Below are 19,810 nucleotides of genomic sequence, written 5' to 3'. Positions count from 1 at the left end.
TCAGATTGAGACCGATTCCCATCCTTTTGCTAAATGCAAAGAAGACACGTACGTGTGTGTGTGTGTGTGTATGTGTGTGTCCGACAGCACCAGCCAATGATCTGGTAGTGCCTCTTACCTAAATCATCCCCCAAGGAGATAGGAACGAGAACGAAGCCCCAAAAGCAATATATTTCCTGTTTCTTGCTTGTCTCTGAACATCTAGATAAAGCTATCAGCTATTCGAATCAAGGGTTTTGCTGGAGATGGAGCCCTAAACATTATTCTCATGTTCAGAGAACCCTGGAGGGTTTTATCGGCGTTTGAATATCAGCACATAGAAAATGAACTCTAAAACCTTAATTAAACCTGACAATGACCGCAGGCAGGTTTGTATTGCTAGGTATAAGGAGGAATCTTTCCGCACAGATACGAGGTAAGGGGAGGGGCAGAAAGGAAGGAGCTGGAGATAAGGGAAGATTAATCATCACTGCTAGAGTTACTTATGCATCCCAGATAATCGGGTGTTCATTAACACAGAATAAGCCTCCAATTATCTGCATTGAAATTGACTAATCTGTTGATTGTGAGAACAAATCCTGGTCCTGGATACTTTTTCCTTTGTCTTTGAATCTAATACAGTTATGTAAAGTTTAAAAATAAAATAAAATTAAAAAAAAAAAAAACAAAAAAAAAACTCTAATGGGTTAAGTTTAATTAATGAAAAATGTTTTTACAGACTTGGGTAAGATTTCTAGAATTTGCACTGCATGCTGGTCATTTGACAGGAAGAGGGATTGCAAAGCTTCCCTTGTGAACTTGCTGCCAGCACTTCAGAGTCGACAAACTGCTCAGGGATCCTTGAAGTCAAGACAAAGAATAGTCCTGATGACATCACGATTTTTTAAAATTAAATCAAAGTCAATGTTGAAATGCCTCTCTCCACAGTCTTAGCAGGAGATGTCTGAATACTTAAACGATCTGGGGCTTCCCAGTGCCACAAGTGGTAAAGAATCTGCCTGCCAATGCAGGAGATGCAAGAGATGCAGGTTAGTTCCCTGGGTCTGGCAGATCCCCTGGAGGAGGGCATGGCTACCCACTCCAGTATTCTTGCCTGGGAAATCCCATGGACAGAGGAGCCTGGTGGGCTACAGTCCATGGAATCGCCAAGAGTCGGACACAACTGAGCATGCAAATTTTGAGTTTTGAGTGTGTTAGTGGGGGTGGGAGGGAAAAACACCCTGGCAGGAGTCTCTCTCTCTCCAGGAAGCTTTTCCCAAAAGATGTGACACTTGCAGCTTCTGGATGGATGAGAATTAGAGGATGCTGTTCCCCTCCCATCACAGCTATCCAGCATCTTCTCCTAGGCTGTGGTTCTCACTGGGCTCCAGGACCTGCTCTCAGGCCCTGCGGATAGACAGCTGCCTGCTTTGCTGGTCTCCTGTCTCACCAGCCCCGGTGCTCCCCCTTGTCTCTTGGCCCATGCCTCTTGAAATGATCTCATTGCTTAAACACTCAGGGATCTCTTAGCTTAAACACTTGGAGCGTACCATCTTCCCTGCCAGGATGCTAATGCTAAAATAGAGACACATCTCTGCTCCATCTAACAAATGGAGCCATCTTTCGGGTCCTGAGAAATAAGACACGGTGAAGAGAGGCAGGATGTGCTCTGGTCATACACTGTAACTGAACAAGTTCTTTTTCTATTTCACTGGAGCTGGTAAGATGCTAAGGACCTAGACAATGCTACATATCCAGCAACAAGAAATTTACATGAAAAACACTAGGTTTTTTTTTTTTTTTTTTTTTTTTTTTTTCAGAATCCTTGAGTCAGAGAACTTGAAGAAAAAAATTGTTTGGTATACTCCCTTTTATCACAAGGTTAGACACTTGTGCCAAGACCTAACCAGAGGACTGGTGAACTTGGAGGTGGGGAGCTCCATGATAGGGGACATCCTTGTTTGACAGTTACCCAGCTTGGGCAAAGCAGAGGTTGGAAATCATAAACTCTCCAGCAGTTTGTCCTCTTGGGGAATTTCAGTCTTTGCCAAAAAGAGGCTGCACTTGATTTGTGGCTGAATCTTTACAAAAGCGCTTGGAAGCCCCAAAGAAGCAATCTTTCTAGACAAGCTTCCTCGACCACAAGCCTTCATCTGCTCCATTATTCTTCACAATGACAGAAGGTGTCTATGGTAACAAACCATGTCCGTATCACATCATCTCTCACTCACGTATTCACTTGTGTACTCATTAATTCTTCAGTTAATGTGTGCTTGTATTCATTAATTTGTGCATTCATTACTTCATGCATTTGCTCATTCACTAATTTACTCAATCAACATTTACTGAGTGCCTAGAAGATGCCAGATCTTGTCCTACAAGCTGTAACAAAGTCCCTCTCAAGGAGGCTATATTTTGGTAAGAGAAAACAAAGTATATACAAGTAAACAATTAAAACAAGCGAGGTGTTTTCTTGGAAGAAAATTAAACCAGAGGATGTGATAGCAACCTCTTATCACATATAAGATGGCCAAGAGAGGCATCAACAAGTAAGTGACATGAAACCAAGACCTGATTAACTGACCTGGAGTCAGAAACACAAAGTGCAGAGAGAAAAGGCACCAGAAGGTGGAAGAAACAGTACGTGCAAAGGCCCTGGGGCAGAGACGAGCGCAGTAAGTTCCAGAAAGACAGGAATGGCCAGTGTAGCCAGGTCCAGGCTGTAAATGGGTCGTGGTAGGATGAGGTCATGAGGGCTGAAGGATTACCTGGGGGCCAAAAAGCACATGGTCCTGCAGGAAAAAGTTTAGACTTTCATCTCTGTGCAGTAAAAGGAAATGGGTGGGGGTAAGAAGTAGGGATGTGATTCAATTTCTGCTTTATTAAGGTGATTCTGTCTCCACTCAAGGGGATAATCCATCTTAGGAAGGACATTTATGCCTGGAGGCTTTGCAAAGCTGAGGATGCACCTCTTGGCTACTGTACACAGGGCAGACTTGAGAATATCCTGCCTCCATCTCTCATTCATTCAGCCCACGAGCATTTATTGTGTGGTTTCTCTCTGCCAGACTGGGCAGTGGTGATATATTGATAGGGAAAAAAGATATGGAGCCTGCCCACATTGTGCTTTCTGGGAGGGTGACAAGACCAAAAATGATCCAGAAAACAGAACACAGCAATTGCAAAGGCCCTGGGGTGGCTGGAGCATGCCCACTAGAAGAACCAAAAGGAAGCAGTGTGTCTGATTGTGAGGAGAGGCTTGGCCTTCCCGACCTCAAGTTATCTGACTCCTCAGGGTCTCCTTGGCCTTGTTGTCTTTGTATTCCCCCTTTCATTCTATTTCTGCAGTTCTGGCCTCTGCCTTGTTCCTCAAACATGTCAGGCACGTAGACTTCTGTCTCAAGCCTTTGTACTTGCTGTTCCCTCTGCTGCAACATTCTTTCCCCAGATTTCTGCACAACTCCCTTTCTCCCTTCATCCAGCTCTCTATTCACATGTCATACTATCAGTGAGACCTTCCCAACCACTGAATATAAAGTAGTACTTTTATCTTTATCATGCTTTAAGCCCTTGTAGTTGTCATCCCCTGACTTACACATAAATCTGTTTATTGATTCACTGCCAGAATCAAGGCCAGCACCCAGGAAGTATCTGGCACATATTAGGTGCTCCATAAATATCAGTTGAGTGCATGCGTGTGTCTGCAGCAGAGAAGGCAATGGCACCCCACTCCAGTACTCTTGCCTGGAAAATCCCATGGACGGAGGAGCCTGGTGGGTTGCAGTCCATGGGGTCGCTAAGAGTCAGACACGACTGAGTGACTTCACTTTCACCTTTCACTTTCATGCATTGGAGAAGGAAATGGCAACCCACTCCAGTGTACTTGCCTGGAGAACCCCAGGGACGGTGGAGCCTGGTGGGCTGCCGTCTATGGGGTCACACAGAGTCGGACACGACTGAAGTGACTTAGCAGCAGCAGCAGAAGCAGTGTGTCTGCAGGTGTGAGTTTTCATCCGGGTGATTACACTGGAATATCTGCAGGAAACTAGGATCCAAGGCATCTGGGGTCCATTTTCTCTAAAAAGCAGCACATGCTGTCTTACTTTTCCAGCTACTCAAGTGCAAAGCTACTTGGCAGCCCCCTGATATAGCAAAAGAGGCCTATGAAACACACTATCACCAACTCAGTGTGCTGGTGGACTCCTGATTTGCATAACATCACACACCACTGGCTCCCCTGATAGCTCAGTTGTTAAAGAATTGGCCTGCAATGCAGGAGACCCTGGTTTGATTTCTGGGTTGGGAAGATCCACTAGAGAAGGAATAGACTACCCACTCCAGTATTCTTGGGCTTCCCTTGTGGCTCAGCTGGTAAAGAATCCATCTGGAAAGCAGAAGACCCGGGTTCGATCCCTGGGTTGGGAAGATCCCCTGGAGAAGTGAAAGTCTACCCACTCCAGTATTCTAGTCTGGAGAATTCCATGGACTGTATAGGCCATAGGGTCACAGAGTCAGACACAACTGAGCGACTTTCACTTCACTTCACACACTTTAGGGAGAAGGCACACACTGTCTGTTGCAGCAGAGACATTACTTTATCGACAAAGGTCCGTCTAGTCAAAGCTATGGTTTTTCCAGTAGTCATGTATGGGTGTGAGAGTTGGACCATAAAGAAAGCTGAGCGCCAAAGAATTGATGCTTTCGAATGGTGGTGTTGGAGAAGACTCTTGAGAATCCCTCGGACACCAAGGAGATCAAACCAGCCAATCCTAAATCAATCTTGAATATTCATTGGAAGGACTGATGCTGAAGCTGAAGCTCTAATACTCTGGTCACCTGATGCAAAGAACTGACTCACTGGAAAAGATCCTGATGCTGGGAAAGATTGAAGGCAGGAGGAGAAGGGGGCAACAGAGGATGAGATGGTTGGATGGCATCACCGACTCGATGGACATGAGTTTGAGCAAGCTCTGGAAGTTGATGATGGACAGGTAAGCCTGGTGTGCCACAGTCCATGGGGTCACAAAGAGTTGGACACGACTGCGAGACTTAATTGAACTGAACTGAAACTGAATTATCCATATGAAGACACGTGGCCCATCAGTGATATTTGGAAACAAAAGAGCCAACACAGGAACGTGACCAATGGAGTAATTATCAGTTCAGAAAGACGCTGGATGCATGTTGGCCCAACTCCAGAGCTGTAATTACGCTGTATTAACATAAAATGAGCGTTCTTCATTTACCGACCGTGCATCCCCTCTGCAGCCGTCACTCTGAGAACTCTGAGGATGGTGTCAGGTACGAGGTAATACACTTTAGTTGACGACTGTGATCACCAGGTGTTCAAATGGCAGGACACCTTGATCACCTTGGGACCATCAACTTTAACCCCAATGAATTGCTCCTGCCTTTCTTATCATCTGGTCACTGAATGAAGCCACTTCTTGAGGATTAGCGGGTTGGTCCCCAGCGTGAGGACAGAGGGTCTCCTGCACTAAGGATCCCATGGTCACAGTGTATTTCATCTCCAACATAAGGTGGTTCCCCGACCACCAACCCACACCCCAGTGATCACATCACAGCCAATGACTCCATCTCTCATCCAAACACACTTCTGAGCCCTTGGCATCATCCTTGACCCCTCCCTGTCTGTCATACTCCATGGCAAATTCTTCAACAAATCTTGCTGATTTCACCTTGAAAATACACCTAGACCTGATCACTCCTCTCTCCCCTTTACTCCCACCTTGGTAAAGTACCTACATCTGGTGTCTCGAGCATCACTCCTAATCTACCACCGTCCTTCCAGCCCTGCTCCTCATCTCTCATTGCAGCCACTGCAGTGACCCTTGACAAATGAAAAGCAAAAGCAATTCATCACATCAGCTCTCGACCACCCTCTGAGGAGCACTGATCCCTCCCTAGATCCACGGGCTTAGTAAGGGGACATCACAGCTCCTGCAAGCTGATGGGGGGGAGATTGGTGGGAGGGATATGCACTATTATGGCCTGGTCCTCACAGTCTTCCAGGGTGTCATTCTCTCATGGCCTGTTATACCTTCATTAGAAGCTTTAATTAGCCTGCTGGAACATCAGGGAACAATATCAGTCAACCTGACCCAAACCATCTGACATCAACCAATAGCCAGCCAACTTCGTGTCCAGCCAAGTCCAGGCAAGATGACAGCACCCTTGAGCCAAGCCACAGACTCTCAAGCAGTATGAAATATTCTTGTTTTGAGCCATGGGTTTTGGGGAGGTTTGTTATGCAGAAGTATTATGACAAAGGTGTATCTCATGACACTTAGAACAAAAACCCTTGGAATTCTACTTGGGCCCATAAGATGCTACCAGACCGACCTTGCCCCAATCTAAGCTTCATTTCCAACTCCTGCCCTTCCCTCCCTGTCCACCAGCCATCTGGCTGATCCCTGGACCTGTCTGGAATCCTCCCATCTCTCCACCTGCCTGGTGCTCCGCCCCTGAAAGTTGACAAGCCCTTCCCACCACTTCATTGAGAAGCTCTGCTCAGTGGACGTGTCTGAGACAGGACACCTCCCAGCCACTCATTCTTGTGCGGCTGATTTACAAGGCTGTGTGAATTTCTGCTATACAGCACTTATATGTAAGTGCAGTGGCTACTTACATATACTTATGTACATAAGTATATATGTACATACATACTTATATATGTACATATAAGTATGTACATATATTTACATACTTTTTCATATTCTTTTCCATGATGGTTTATCATAGGATGTTGAATATAGTTCCATGTGCTGTACACTAGAACCTTGTCATTTCCAGCTACATTTCTGAAGGGTTACTACATCACTTCCTACTGCCTGGCTCTAATTTATTTTTCTTCTAAGCATTTATTGCTGCCTGACATCATGTTACAAATGCTTGTCTTTTTCTGCATGAACTGTTCCCACTGACTCAGTTTTATAGCTACAGCAATCCCTGCTGTGGTGAACTGGGCCTGAAACACAAGCAGTGCTCAAGTGACAAGTGAGAATGAATGAATGGCCATGCAATAAACACCCACAGGCCAGGGACACCATGCTTTGTTCCAGCTGTGTAGATCTCTGTTGAGATGTTCAGGTACATCTTTTTCCCCTGATAAAGAGGCTGAGGGTGCAGCAATTCCCAACCAGACAAGACGAATAGGCACAGGGGAGCCTTCTCATTTCACCTTTGTTCAGACTCTGATGTTTTCCATCTCATGGTATTTTTTTTTAATATTTTTATTTATTTGTTTGACTATGTTGGGTCCTGGTTGTGGCACATGTGGGATCTTTAGTTGCAGTATGTGGGATATAGCATTGAACCCAGGCCCCCAGGTTTGGGAACTTGGTGTCGTAGCCACTGGACCACCACGGAAGTCTCATCTCTTGGTATTTCTAATTCCATAGACCAGAAATGAGTCCAGGAACATTAATTTTCCTCTTCTTCAGTTCCCACCACAAAGAACACTTCTTGGGTTCTTCCTAAGTGTGGGAAATCTGGCTTTAATGATTCTCCCCAGTTTTCCTTGCTAACAGCTCAAGACAATGGCCTGAGGAATCCACATGTCTTTAGAAATAATAGGGACCTGCCTGGGTGGTGCAGTGGCTAAGACTCTGTGCTCCCAAGGCAGGGGGCCCAGGTTACTTCCTGGTTGGGGAACTAGATCCCACATGCCGCAACTCAGAGTTCACATACTGCAAACCCAACACAGTCAAATAAATAAGCAAAAATTTTAAAATAAAAAGTAAAAATAACAATTGATGAATTCACTGTCCACATGTATATTGTTCAATCATGCTTATTTCCAAAACCCCAAAAGAAAGGCAAGTGGGAAAATTGCCCCTCAGTTGCTATGAAGATGCTTCAGAAGATATTTTGTACTATATTGTTCTGCATCCTCCTCTAACATAACATTCTAAGTAAGACCATCACGTTTCATTCCATTCTAAGTAAGACCATCACGTTTCATTAGCCATGCTTTGTTTTCCTGGGGAAACAGTAGGTTCCTTTCTCTAAGGAATGTGAATTACATAATTGTTTCTATTTCCCTTTATATCCAGGCTGCATGGAGATGCAGGCCAAATTAGACTTTAGAGTAACTATGTCTAACTTCCAAGCTGGTGAATTTGAATTCTCCTTTCTCTTTATCTGAATTTTCTCCTTCCATTCATATTATCTGTGCATGTTCTATTACACGTGACGGTTTTTTGTGATTTGACGACATTCTGGGAAATAAGCATGATAAAAAAATATATATGCAGACAGTGAATTCATCAATTATTTTATTTTTACTTTTTATTTAAAAAGTTTTATTGATTTATTTGACTGTGTTGGGTTTGCAGTATGTGAACTCTTAGATGTGGCATGTGGGATCTAGTTCCTCAACCAGGGATTGAACCTGGCCCCCTGCATTGGGAGCACACAATCTTAGCCACAGCACCACCCAGAGAAGTCCCTATTATTTTTAAAAGTATAAAAATCAGAACAAATTCAAATCTGGTAAAATATGATCCGTTTGGTTAGTGCAGGGGCTTCTAGACAGTTTCAGTATTATTCTAATTGGATTGTCTTAGAAAACAGCCACATATTCAATCTTATCTTAGTTTCACAAATAGCTTTTGTATTTTGAAGGAAAAGATAGGTTCCATTCACAATTCGGAGAAGGAAATGGCAACCCACTCCAGTATTCTTGCCTGCAGAATCCCATGTACAGGGGAACCTGGCAGGCTATAGTTCATGGGGTCGCAAAGAGTCGGACACGACTTAGCAGCTACATATTCACAATTTCTTTTTTTTAAAAAAAAAAAAGGGATGAAGTGATTCTGTGAGCTGGTCACCAGTTCCTACCCCAAATCAGCGGCACAGCATCTTTGCTTCTCCCAGATGAGGGTCAAGGGTCAGCCATGTGGTCCAGGTTCTGCTGCAGGTAGGCTGAGGCTGGACTACTGCACCACCCAAATTCCCCCTCACTGGGCAAGTTTTCTTTGTGTGTTTGTGTTAAATTGCTTCAGTCATGTCTGACAAGGGCATGGCAACCCATGCCAGTATTCTTGCCTGGAGAATCCCATGGACAGAGTTCTCTCTGGTTCACAGCAAATTAGGTTGACCAACACCAGTCTGGGGATTCAATTTAATTCAAATCAATGACAACCTCAGACTGTACATCTGAGTGTGGGGATGTCCAGGAACTTCTGGAAATGCAAGGTCATCATTTTACCCGAGTTAACAGAAATGATAGCATTTCTAAGCCAGGTCAGCTGCATCTCAGCTCAGCACGGCAATCACCTCCTCCCTTCTCCATTGCCATGGTCTTTGCTCCTCAAGGAGAAAAAAAGGCTAAAGATGGGGGTTGGGTGTGTGGAATGCATTGAGAGTTTGAGGTTAGCAGATGCAAACCAGTATATAGAGAATGAATAAACAACAATGTCCGACTATACAGCACAGGGCACTCTATTCAATATCCTGTAATAAACCATAATGGAAAAGAATACATATGCATAACTGAATCACTTTGCTGTACAGCAGAATTTAGCACAATATTGTAAATCAACTATATGTCAATTAAATAAATTTTTAAAAAATAATAAAATGGGCTTCTCTGGTAACTCAGATGGTAAAGAATCTGCCTGCAACACAGGAGACCCAGGTTTGATCCCTGGGTTGGGAAGATCCCCTGGAGAATTGGCTATCCCCTCCAGTATTCTTGCCTTGGAAATCCCACAGACAGAGGAGCCTAGTAGGCTACAGTCCACGGGGTTGCAAAGAGTCAGACACTACTGAGCCTTAAACACTTTCACTTTCACCAAATTGGAAAAAAAGGCTAATTTTGAATAGCCCTTTTATGACCATGACCAAATTATCAGAAGAAGAACATGGTGTTTTCAACTGGTCCAAGCTGAAGCAATGCTGAAAAAAACATGGAGTTTCCTGGCTTGAGAGTGGTTCTTTGAAAGCAGCAAAGTTTAGCAGGTTCTGTGCAAGCGCCCAGGGATTTCAGCAACTCTATCCAGATCGTCACCTCCCTGATTTTTTCCCTCCTGTTCTCAGCCCAAAAGGCTCTCAGTGCCCGGTGTAAGAAAAGGGCAGGTTCCATAAGGTTTTGCAAATTCACAAGACACGCGTTTTCCTTCAACTGCCATGGAATCAGCCCCCTTACAAAGGACATGCCTCTTCTAATCTCCAAATCTTTTTTGTCTCCCTTTTTTGTATGGAGCACAAATCTTTTGTGAAAGAGCCCCGTTTGCCTCCAATAAGGCCCCAGTCCCAGGCCAGCCTGGTTGGGCATGTCCTGCCTTTCAGCCCTCCTGCGGGGGTCCCATGGTTCATCCACTCATTACATGGGTACTGAGGAGAAGAACTTTATGAAGGAGTTTGGGAACGACATATATACACTGCTATATTTAAAATGGATAACCAACAAGGATCTCCTGTATAGCACCGGAAACTGTGCTTAATATTATGTGGCAGCCTGGATGGGAGGAGAGTTGGGGGGAGAATGGATACATGTATATGTATGGCTGAGTCCCTTTGCTGTCCACCTGAAGCCATCACAACATTGTTAATTGGCTATATTCCAATATAAAATAAAAAGTTAAAAAAAAAAAAAAAACTCAGTGCCTGGATTTGTTCCAGAAATAGAGCTGGGAGTGGATGGCATCAAGGCAGAAACTGGAGAACAGGGGTCCAAAGAGGTGAGGGTGACCGCACGGCCTGGGCTGAGGCCAGTAAAGGTGCCAGCCTTTGGGTAAGTGAGCTGGGGCAGGAGGAAGGGCCATGTGAATGGTTTGAGGATGGTGCTGGGATCTGATTTCTATTTTTACAGTATTGCTCTGGCCACCAAGTGAAAAACAGAACAAAACAGTAGTGGGAGCTGGTGACCAAGGGGAGGCAGTGACCAGAATCCCAGGCCCATAACACTGTCACTTGTCCCCATGGACCCCTCACTGCCTCTAACCTCTTCTGCTCTTGCTGCCTTCCTGGTGACAAAGATGACCATGTCCACTGATGGCTGTCCATGGCCTGCTCGTCAGCTAAAGTCTCATCACCCAATTCCACCCTTAGAAATGGAGCCAAAGGGAGGAGCCCAACAGGACCCCACACTCTCTCCTCACGGACCACAGTCCAGCTCCCCAGACCCTGGGATTCCACACCCCAGAGTCCCCAAGCCCACCCTCAGCTCCTGCACAGTCCCCCTCCCCAGCCTACCCGCCCCCCACCAAACGCCGACGACAGCCCTGGTGTGTGCCCCCTGGACCGGAGGGCAGCCAAGGAGAGGGCTGCTTGCAGGGCTCCACAGTCAAAACCTGGATGTCAACTCAGGTGTCTCCATGTGTGCAGGCCCTGATGATGAGGCTCAAACCCCAGGTCAGACAGAAGGGTGGTGGGGCCCCGAAAGCTGGGAATGCACAGCCCTTCACCCACTCTGGATGAGAGGAAAGACTGGCCTGAAACCCAGCAGGCAGGCAGGAGACACAGAATGGAATTTCACACCCCAAAATTATAAACGGGGCTTCCTCTGTTCACAGGTAGCATCGGTGCTATTGGTCACCTCCCCCAAACACTCCAGGTGGAGCAGGCTGAATAATGTTCCCCAAAGATGTTCACCCCTCAAGCCCTGGGGGGCCTGGGACTATGTCACCTTACAGGACAAAAGGATTTTCACTGGGATTAAGTTAAAGATTTGAGATGGGGAGATGGTCCAAGTGGGCCGAGTGTCCTCACAGGTTCCTGACATGAGGGAGGCAAGTAGTCAGAGAAGAGAGAAGATGCTAATTGCTGGCTTTGCAGGGAGGGGCAGGGACCAGGAGCAGCTGTCAGAAGGTGGGGACAGCAGGAAATGGTCTCCCACAACCTTCTGAGAGGCAGGCAGTTCTACTGACACCTTGATTCTAGCCCATGTGACTCATTTTGGATCTGACCTCCTGAAGTGTAAGAGAATACATTTGTTGACTCACAGGCTTGGAGAATGAACCTACGGTTGCTAAAGGGAAGGATGGGGGGAGGGGATAGTTAGGGAGTTTGGGATGGACATGTGCACACCGCTTTATTTAAAATGGGTAACCAACAAGGACCTACTGTATAGCATCCAGAACTCTGTTCAAAGTTATGTGGCCTGGATGGGAGGGGAGTTTGGGGGAGAACAGATACATATATATGTATGGCTGAGTCCCTTCACTGTTCACCTGAAGCTGTTACAACTCCGTTTGTTAATCGGCTATGTGTGTGTGCATGTGCTAAGTCGATTCAGTCATGTCTGACTTTCTGATCCTATGGATCATAGCCCGCCAGGCTCCTCTGTCCATGGGATTCTCCAAGCAAGAATACTGGAAGGCGTTACCATGCCCTCCTCCAGGGGATCTTCCTGACCCAGGGATCGAATCCACGTCTCTTATATGTCTCCTGCATTTGCAGGTGGGTTCTTTACCACTAGCTTGGGAAGTCCTAATCAGCTATGTGCTGTACTATGCTTAGTTGCTCAGTTGTCTGACTCTTTGCAACCCCATGGACTGTAGCCCACCAGGCTTCTCTGTCCATGGTCTCCTGCATAGAAGGCGTATTCTTTACCGTCTGAGCCAGTAGAAAATATACCCCAGTAGAAAATAAAAAGCTTTTTTTTTTAAAAAAAAAATAAATAGCTTTTGCACATCAAAAAAGAGAAAATACACCTGTTTTATTTTACATTGTGACAATTTGTTACAGCAACAATTAGAAGCTAATACAGTTTCTCAACCTTGGTGCCAATGACATTTTGGGCCACTTAATTCTCTGTAATGGAAGCGGTCCTGCACATTGTGGGAGGGTTAGCAACATCCTTGGCCTCTGCCCATGAGATGCCAATAGCCCCCTCCCCAGTCATGTACATCAAAAATGTCTCCAGATTGTCAAATGCCTCCTGCAGGCATAGTCGCCCAGGAGGCACAGTCACTCAGAACCTCTACCCTACACTGTCCTTCATGGTGATTTTTCTCCAACAGACCCTCAGCAAAGCCCGTGGGTACACTCTGCTTTCCCAGCCCATCCTCCACTGACCCCACCAAACACCAAACACCACCTTTCCCAACTTCTATGGGTAGAGAGTTGAATGAGGCACAGTTTGTGCCCTCAGAGAACTCACAGTGGTCCAGTAGCTCCTGAAATGAATAATTACATGGCATCTCACTCCATTAGGGCCATGTTCTAAATTCAGAGCAAAGGGTAAAAAGAAACATGGTCAGGGTTAGCCTTGGTCCTTCCTCCAGAGAGGGCCAGGTAGACACTCGGGGGCGTCTCAGACACCACCAGCACTGGGCATGGCTCTGTCACCTCCTGAATCACACAAGGGTGTGGTTCCCCTTTAGGGCCAGCAGAAACAATAGTGCATCTTCACTCTTAAACTGGGGACTTCACCAATGGCTGAGAGGTAAATAATCCGCTTGCAATGCAAGAGATGTGGGTTTGATCCCTGGGTCAGGAAGATCTCCTGGAGGAGAAAATGGCAACCGACTCTAGTATTCTTGCCTGAAAAAATCCCATGCACAGAGGAGCCTGGCGGGCTATGGTCCACAGTGTTGAAAAGAGTTGGACACGACTAAGCACGAACATGCACAGGCACTCTTAAATTGAGATGTAATTCACACACCATAGAATTCACCCTTTAAAGTGTACAATTCAGAGGTGTTGGTACATTTACAATGTTTGGTAATCATTGCCCTAATTCCAGAACATTTTCATCACCCCCAAAAGAAACCTGTATCCATTTCACACCTCACCCTAGTCCTTACCAATCATGGGTCTGAGTCCCCTCAGAGTTCTAGCAGTTCCCCCGAATAAGCTAAAGGTGGAGTTAAAATCACTTCCTGGTGCAGGACGGTGGGTGGGTGCACCGAAACTCTGTTCTGTGCTTGTGCCATACAAATGCTTAATCTATGTACTAGATTGTAGAACTGCAGGTGATTATTTTATTCTTTTATGTTAAAATTCTTTTCCCACTATGAGAATCCAATAAAATTTTAACACTTAAAAAAAAGGCAACGAATTCATTCAGCTTAACTCAGTAATATCAAAAGCAAATCAACCCACCCATTAAATATTGAAGGAGATCCCAGCTCATCAGGAATGCATGAGGCTATCCAATTACCTGCAGCTTGATAAAGCAATTTTCTGACTTAGCTATTCTCTTTATAACAAAGGTCGTTAACCATCTGAAGAACAGCTAAAAATTCATGAAATCTGAAAAACCAATGTAGACACCTCTGGTCTTCAACTTAAGCCCAATTTCCATTCCGGAGTGCTGCCTAGCATCTCTTGCTCAGCTGTGTTTAACATTCTAAGAAATGGAAATGCATAATTGGTTTTACGGGATCGCTTCCAGAAACATTCAAATTTTGTTATTTATTGCTTTGTATACCACAGAAAGGGTAAAAACAGCCCCATAGAGCCCTGAATTTTTATGATTTTGAAACTCAAAAGGAGTTTCAACCACTCTCTGCTTTGGAATTCTGCGGCCCCTCCTTCCTCACATTGACCCCCTGGGAAAGCGGAAGTGGAAGCGTGTCCTACCTTTAGGACCTGTTCTAGGTTCTCCAGCTTGGCTTGGAGCTGATGTTTCTCCTTCACGGCCAAATCACGTTCTCTGGTCACTATGGTGAGCGTGTGTTTAAGCCGAGCATACTCTGCTTTCACCTAAAGTAGCAAGAATGGAGAGAAGGGGCGTTTACAATATGCACGGGAGCTGCAGTGGGTATTTGTCCCCAGCTGTCATCTGTCACTTCCTCTTTAAGTTCTTTTTGGAGACTTCCCCTCCCTCATCCTCAGTCCTGGACTTCGTAGTGGGTCCACTCCTGCAGGGGTGAATACGTGTGACCAAGGGCTGGCCAATCAGCACACAGCCTCTCTCTTCATCCCACCCATCCTCACCACAGCCACAGTGATTGGATCAGGTCTGGAGATATGACCGAGGCCTAGCCAATCAGTATAATCCCATCCCCTGGATGTGAGGATTGGGAGAGGAGGGACATAGAACCCAGTAGCATCCACAGAGAATGAGATATTAGACTGTGTAGGAATCTGGGAAGAGATTCCCTGGGAAGAGATTCACCCACTGTACTTGGAAAGTTAAAGACAAAGGTTGGGGCTACATTGCTATTTGCATTCATGAGGGAAGAACTCATCTGAGAATAGACTCTGGAGATGTAGAGGGAGAAGCAGGGTCCTGATGACATTGTATGAGCAACTAGATCAAGCTGTGCCTGAAGCTAATGCTTTCCTTTCTAGTTACTTGGGCCAATAGATTCCCTTGGTTTACTTGTGTCAATTTGAATTGTCCTCTGTCCCTTTGAACTGAAAGTCCTGACAGACACAAAATGTTACTCAAATTGTGTGCTTCTAAGTTGCTGCTGCTGCTCAGTCGCTTCAGTCGTGTCCGACTCTGTGCGACCCCATAGACAGCAGCCCACCAGGCTCCCCTGTCCTTGGGATTCTCCAGGCAAGAACACTGGAGTGGGTTGCCATTTCCTTCTCCAATGCATGAAAGTGAAAAGTGAAAGTGAAGTCGCTCAGTCATGTCCCACTCTAGCAACCCCATGGACTGCAGCCCACCAGGCTCCTCCGTCCATGGGATTTTCCAGGCAAAAGTACTGGAGTGGGGTGCCATTGCCTTCTCCGTCAAATTGTGTAGCCATACTAAATTCTTTTGCCTAAAATTTCACCTCTGTCGTAAAAGTGGACAAAAATGGCAACAAAGCACCACGTGGATTTGGATGATGGATGCTCCAATAACCTCAGAAACCACGTCCATTTTCAGCCCAGAACCCCCAGGACTCCCATGTTTAAAACTTATCTGGGAGGCTCTACTAATCCTCAATCTCTCCTCTAGCTTCTTTGAAACAGACAAGGGCATGCCCTTGATGAGCGAAGTTACCTGATTTCTTCTCCATTATTTTTTCATTGTGCAGCATGCTTTATTCCAACCACGGAATTTTAATTTCTTCCCCTCCTCCCCAAATATTACAATATGAATTATGGCTTCAATAACAGACTGTCACAAAGTCATGGGGGTTTTTTTGCCTTTTTTTTTTCTTTTTTTTTTGTAGCTACATAAGTCCTTTCTGTTTCAAATGCTTTATGTACAATCTTTGTGTAACCTGACAGTTTCTGTGGCACAGAAAGAAAAGAAGGCGCCCACTTGGCATTCGTAAATGGAGCAGGGTTACAGGGAAGCTGTTATTAAGAGGTCGTGGAGAGGTCTGATTCACAGAAGTATTTTCGTGCCATTTTGCTACAGTGTGATGCATCAAGCAATGAACTCAGGGGGAAATTCAAATGCTACCTGGTGAAAATGTCATGACCTAATGGAACTAAGCAGAACCCACATTTGAACCTCAACTCCAGGTTTGCTGAGAGCCTTCGCTTCTCATGTCCTGGCTAATCAAGGAAATTAGACTTGGAAACAGTATCCAAAAGCCCTGATTCCAGTCTTGCACCATAGCCAGCAGAAGCCTTCTAGAATAGAAGTCAGATCTTGCTGCTCCCTGATTAAAAACTCCCAGGGCTGCCATGGAAATTGGAATCAAGTCCAAATTCCTAATGTGGCCCCAAAGTCCTGCAGCATCTGGACTACCCACCTCTCTGATCTGACCTATTACTATCCACCATGCTCAGTCACTTTGGCCTCTTTTAATCCCTTGAACAAGCCAGGCTTTTTCCTGCCCCAGGGCCTTTGAACGTGCTGTTACCATTGTGGCACCTCCCATGCCACCCCCACTCTCTGCTCATCAATTATGTCACTCCAGACAAGCCCTTGAGGTATTGATATCCTCCCTACTTGTCTGTCTTCGTCACCCTTGCCATTTTCCCCTGCTTTATTTTCCATGGGCATTCATCACTATCTGAAATTATTGTATGAGCAGTTTACATTTTTTCTCAGGGTTGCGCCTCATTAGAATGTAAGCTCCGATGGGACCAGAATTTTCTTTAGTGATCCAATTCCCTGTTGTCAGAGTAGAGAAATAGAATGAATAGCCAAAGCCCATGTAAGTCAGGTATTTCCAAGAAACTCAAACTCATACTTTGTAGGGAAGCTGAGTTGGGTTTCAGGTTCCATTTGCTGGCCTCATTTATTTCCGTATATTTAGTTATTATCCAACCCCTTATAAGAGCACAGGGCAGTCAGGAATCATCCTGCCAGGGACACTGCCCAGGGCTTTGGTCAAAAATAGCCAATCCCCTTTATGTTTTATCATAGGTTATATATATATATTTTTTTAATTGGAGGATAATTGCTTTACAGTGTTGTGTTAGTTTCTACTGTGCAACAGCCGTGAATCAGCTAGCTATAGGTATACATATAACCCCTCCCTCCCATCCACCCATCCCACCCCTCTAGGTCATCATAGAACAACAGCTGAGCTCCCTATGATAAACCATGATGGAAAAGACTATTAAAAACAGAATACATATATAATCTAATCACTTTGCTGTATAACAGGAATTAAAAACATTGCAAATTAATTATACTTCAATAAAAATAAATAAAAAGATTTTTTAAAACATTAAAATAATAATAGTCGATCCCCAACCTGCAGACAGACCACAACCCAGAAGTGAAGCTGGAAACTGACTAGCAGCCACCAGACCTGTGCTTCCACAGGAACGTTCCCAACGGTGGACAGAACAGATGGACGTTAGAGGGTCAGGCACACCCAAAAATCCCATTTACCCCACATAGAGTTAAAATGTTGTGTTTTTGTTGTACCTTATATTGTGTTCATTGTAGTAACAACAGAAAGCAATTGTTGGTGGGAAAAAAAAGTGCCGAGTTTTATTTGTCTTGAAGACAATGCTTCACAGGATAGCTGAGGATGAGCAAGAATCTGCAGAGGACTTCTGGGCCACTAGAAGGCCCTGCAAGTTGTTGGTGCTCGTGCTTTAATACATCAAATACACTTCATCTCATGCCACGGGTTTCTCCATCATGTCCCCTTTATGGTCACAATTATGGAATGATTAAGGTCACTTCCCTGGTTTGCAACAATGGAAAGAAAGTTTGTTGGTTAGGAAGGATGGGGTAGACAAAGGGATTGACTAGGGGCAGGGGTGGACTGAGATAGGCTAAATTAAGACCCATAAGGAAGTCCACATCCTAATCCTGGAGCCTGTGAATGTTGCCTCATATGCAAAAAAGACTTGGAAGGAGTGATTAAGGATCTTGAGATTATCCTGGATTATCTTAGTGGCTCCAGTGTAATAATGACAAGGGTCCTGATGAGAGGAATGCAATATGAAGACGCTACCTTGCTGGCTTTGGAGATGGAGGAAGGGCCCAGGGGCCTCTAGAAGCTGGAAGACATGAGAATGTGATTCTCTCCTGGAGCCTGCAGAAGGAGTGCAGCCCTGCAACACCTTGATTCTAGGACTTCTGACACTAACCAGTCTGGTTACATTGTTTCCACAATATAGACAAGAGATGAAAAAGGAAGTGTTGAAAACATGAGCTTAAACTGATCTTGGAAATCTCAAAGACTAACCTCTCCCATAAAAAAATGCTGTTTGTGGTAATCTCCACTCTTTGCTGGACTTCCCTGGTGGCTCAGATGGTAAAGAATCTGCCTGTAATGCAAGAGACCCGGGTCCCATTCCTGGGTCAGGAAGATCCCCTGAAGGAAGGCATAACAACCCACTTCAGTATCCTTGCCTGGAGAATCTCATAGGCAGAGAAGCCTGGTGGGCTACAGTCCATGGGGTCACAAAGAGTTGGACACTACTGAAGTGACTTAACACACATGCCCCCACACACTCAATGAGAAAGTAGCCTGTACCTCCAACTGCCTGTAAGAACGGCTACCCAGTTTGGGGAGAATTTAACGGGCTCCTTTGAACCCAAGTGAGTGAAAAATTTGGAATCTTTGTTTTTTTTTTTTTGAAGTTGGGTTTGCAGGATGGGGAACACGTGTATGCCCGTGGCGGATTCATGTTGATGTGTGGCAGAACCAATACAATATTGTAAAGTAATTAGCTTCCAATTAAAATAAATAAATTTAAATTTTAAAAAAATAAGAAAAAAAAATAAAGTTGGGTTTGCAGGCATCAGGGGCTCTGACCTATCCTTTGCACTGTGTCCTGGATTCCTGGTTCATTTGTTTCATTCCACAGGGAGGCCTGCCCAGTAGAATTCAACTCAATATTCTAAATAGTTCAATAACCAATTTTGCACCTAAGAGACAATCCCTTCTGGGCAGGCTTCGGGGAAGACACTGACCCTGTATCCCTGTACATTAATAATTAAGAACTCTGATCATTAATTTTGCGTACTTAATCAAGGCTACTAAAAAGCAGATTGCAAATCCAGCCTGAGTCAGCTGTGGGAATTGGGAATTCCCAGACTTCTTCTGGAGAACCAGATGAAACACTTCCTTGTGTTTCTATAGGTCTTGGGGGTGCCCCCCACAATGGATCTGGTGCTGTGGTTGAATTCTTTCACCATCAGCATGAACCAACCCGCACCTTGTACCTCCCCAAGTTACGCTGGGACACAGACACTGGTCTCCCAAGGCAGTCTTTCGGGACCTGCTGTTTCCCACCGTGACTCCCCTGAAGACACCCTGCTCGGGCATCCCAAGGGAACGCGCAGCCCTGTAAGCCTGGGAAGGGGTGGGACAAATATGATGTCTATGGCACCACCAGGCTCCCCACCCCCTCTCTGCAAGCTCTGCTATTCCAGTCTGTGCCTGTGAGTCACTCCGTGCCTTCACATCCCCCTGCAGTGCTGAGGGAAGCTCATTTTCTGGGCCTTGAAGCTTTGCTTAAAAGGTCAAGATGTGAAGGCAGCAGGGGAAGGAGT

General features: G+C 45.3%; 1 protein-coding gene across 1 annotated transcript in view; it reads right to left on the bottom strand.

Annotated features, from left to right (window-relative positions):
- Positions 1-14,857, bottom strand: part of RIMBP2 (RIMS binding protein 2) — a 117,986-nt gene extending 103,129 nt beyond the window's left edge. Inside the window, exon 1 of the mRNA XM_055550208.1 lies at positions 14,533-14,857. The gene's annotated coding sequence lies outside the window, so the exon portion shown is untranslated. The remainder of the gene's footprint in view (positions 1-14,532) is intronic.
- Positions 14,858-19,810: the final 4,953 nt, after the last annotated feature.

The sequence above is a fragment of the Bubalus kerabau genome, chromosome 16 (assembly GCF_029407905.1).
Source record: "Bubalus kerabau isolate K-KA32 ecotype Philippines breed swamp buffalo chromosome 16, PCC_UOA_SB_1v2, whole genome shotgun sequence".
In the NCBI taxonomy this organism is placed as follows: domain Eukaryota; kingdom Metazoa; phylum Chordata; class Mammalia; order Artiodactyla; family Bovidae; genus Bubalus; species Bubalus kerabau.
The sequence above is the reverse complement of the archived record's forward strand: the minus strand, read 5'-3'. Positions and strand labels throughout refer to the sequence as shown.